This window comes from Montipora foliosa, chromosome 4 (genome assembly GCF_036669935.1).
Source record: "Montipora foliosa isolate CH-2021 chromosome 4, ASM3666993v2, whole genome shotgun sequence".
NCBI lineage: Eukaryota > Metazoa > Cnidaria > Anthozoa > Scleractinia > Acroporidae > Montipora > Montipora foliosa.
This window is the reverse complement of record NC_090872.1, coordinates 42,175,324-42,177,823: the sequence shown is the minus strand read 5'-3', so window position 1 is coordinate 42,177,823 and position 2,500 is coordinate 42,175,324. Positions and strand designations below refer to the sequence as shown.

The following is a 2,500-nucleotide window of genomic DNA, read 5'->3' as shown; positions in this document are numbered from 1 at the left end:
ATAAACTCGATCGTTCAACGGCTTAGTAACCTGGCGCAATACCTCGTGTTTGCGTGCAAGCATTGTCACTCGTGTTGCGTGAAAATGCTGGTTGGTAGTGATTGTTTTTTATTCTTTATACAAACCTGGCTGATTTAAATGCTTTTGCAAACTTCATATTGTTTGGTTTATGAGTTTTGTTTTGTTTATCATGTGACAAATTATAAGTGAAGGAGCAATTAAACTTTGCACATTTTCGCAAGTTATTTTCAAAGATTGACTCCTGCTTCGTGATGTTGTGCTTATCCTCTAAAGCTCTTTATCATTGAACAACAAAACAGGTTACTTTGAGGTTTACATGTTCGATTTTCTGAGAACTTTTTCGAAACTCAAGGACAAAATGCTCGCATATACATGTACAACAACTGCTGAACCACAAAACTATTAAGCGCTAATGAGGCCCTGAGTTTTTTGTGTATCCGCACTTCCAGAAATCGAAGAATACAAGATTAGTGTCCCAGTAACAAAATGATTTCAACAAAGAAATTAAGAAATTGCATTTTTTTGCCATGGGGGGTCGACTTATATACGGGATCGACTTATACACGGGTAAATACGGTAGTCACTGACCTTGATGTGCCTCCTGCGGTTCATGCACCTTACAAATTCCCAATACTGTACACATTAAGGATGCATATTAAGAAGGAAGTTGATGAGATGGTTAACTTACAGTGTAGTAGTTATTAAATTAAATCAGTGCCTGAACAGAGGCGGATCCAGGGGAGGGGTTGACGGGGTTGCAACCCCCATTTTGAGCAGCATTTGTTTGGTTTTTTGTTTGATTCTTCCTAAAATAATAAAGAAAATTGTTTTTTTTTTACGAAGTTGATTCACTTCCACTATTCGACTGCTTGTCAAGTACATTTTGCAACTTTTGTGCAGGGTATTACTTGTAAGAAGGTCGTTTTAGGATCAGATATAACAGGCGACATGAATAGGTGACGTTCAATCAAAGCAAATGAGTGGGATTGGGACCAGGCGAATGTTTGAGTATTGTTGAAATGTGTCAACATTGAGAAATTAAGGAAATAACAGATTTTTATACAAAGAAATCAGGTACGTTTGTGGTTCCTTTTTCTAAAAAAGTCATTTCATTTAATTCTTTTACACCAATAACTACTTTCAACAATCAATAGCCTCGACATACCGTGCAATCCGTAAACAAACTACGTTTTCCATCGTGCCGCCATCTTGAAGAGAATATCATTTCTTTCGAATATTAGCACTTTGCAGGTTCAGCGCAATCAAGGTCTGAAGAATCCGCGAGTAATGAAGGTATTCACGAAGGTAAGCAGAAATAAAATTGCCATTAAACCGAGACATACATTAAAATTGATCATGATATTAATTAATACTTCACTAAGTGAACTGTAATCCTGAACACAGAAAGCAGTTGTTCTGCTCCTCCTAACAAGCTACCAAAACTCAGCATCTCAGACGATCAAGCTGGAGTGTCCGAGATCGAAGGTAGAATATTCTTATTTTTATTTATCTGAATGGTGAACTTATTTTGCTGACCCAATCGACCAGTATTAGGAAAGAGTAAATTCGAATTATTCAAATATCTGGAGAATTCCAAGTAAGAATGACTGGTATTATTTTCGTTATGTACACAGCTTTGCCTGATGAAGTATTGGTCAAGATGTTTAAAAACTTCTGCCTTAAAGAAATTCTTAAAACGTTGTGCCTGGTCTCAAGAAGGTGGAGGCATATTATTGTAAACGATGATAAAATTCTGTGGAGTTGCCTCCTTCATGATGAGTGGCACATAAGATATTTAAGAGAAGAACACTTTATTAACATCATGTCACACTCCAGTGGGTTCAGATATTTATCCATAAGATATATCGAAATGAGAACATCAAAAAGGAGGCTGGAAAAATTAATAAGAAATAGACTAGGATTTTCTAAACATGTGAGATATTTGGATTTAAGTGGGCAAACTATATCATCCCTTAATTTCCTATTGACTGATTCCTTTCCTCTTGAAACCTTGATCCTTAATGACTGTCAAAAAATAAACACCTGTCGTTGTACCGCACTTTTAATGCACAAATAAAAAATCTTAGAATATTATCACTGAACAGAGTAGCTAGGATTCATTGCCAATCAAGTGGCAACCAATACAGCCTCTTCATGCTCATTGAATGTTCTGTGCCTGGTTGGTGTAAGCCTTGCAAGAAAAGACATGACTAATTTTGCAAAAATTGAATCACCTTCAGTTTTTCGAATTATCTTGCAGTTCTGAAGATGAAGAACATATTCATGCTCTAGGTGAAGAATACGACGTTAGTTTTGTTTGCCGCTAAGAAGAAAAATATGTTATATATGAAGGCATAACAGTGTTGCGTTATAGGAAATAGTGTGTCATAACATATACTGAAGGTCTAACCAAGACATTTTTCATGTGACCTGTATAGTACAATATCAGCAGGCTATGGCATTTGTTTCTTTGTGCCTA

General features: G+C 36.2%; 1 protein-coding gene and 1 pseudogene across 2 annotated transcripts in view; one reads left to right on the top strand and one right to left on the bottom strand.

Moving 5' to 3' along the window:
- Positions 1 to 2,500, bottom strand: part of LOC138000821 (dynein axonemal heavy chain 12-like) — a 249,655-nt gene that overhangs the window by 168,330 nt on the left and 78,825 nt on the right. The gene's annotated exons all lie outside the window — the stretch shown is intronic.
- LOC137999419 (52 kDa repressor of the inhibitor of the protein kinase-like) overlaps positions 2,176 to 2,500 on the top strand; it is a 6,176-nt pseudogene continuing 5,851 nt past the window's right edge.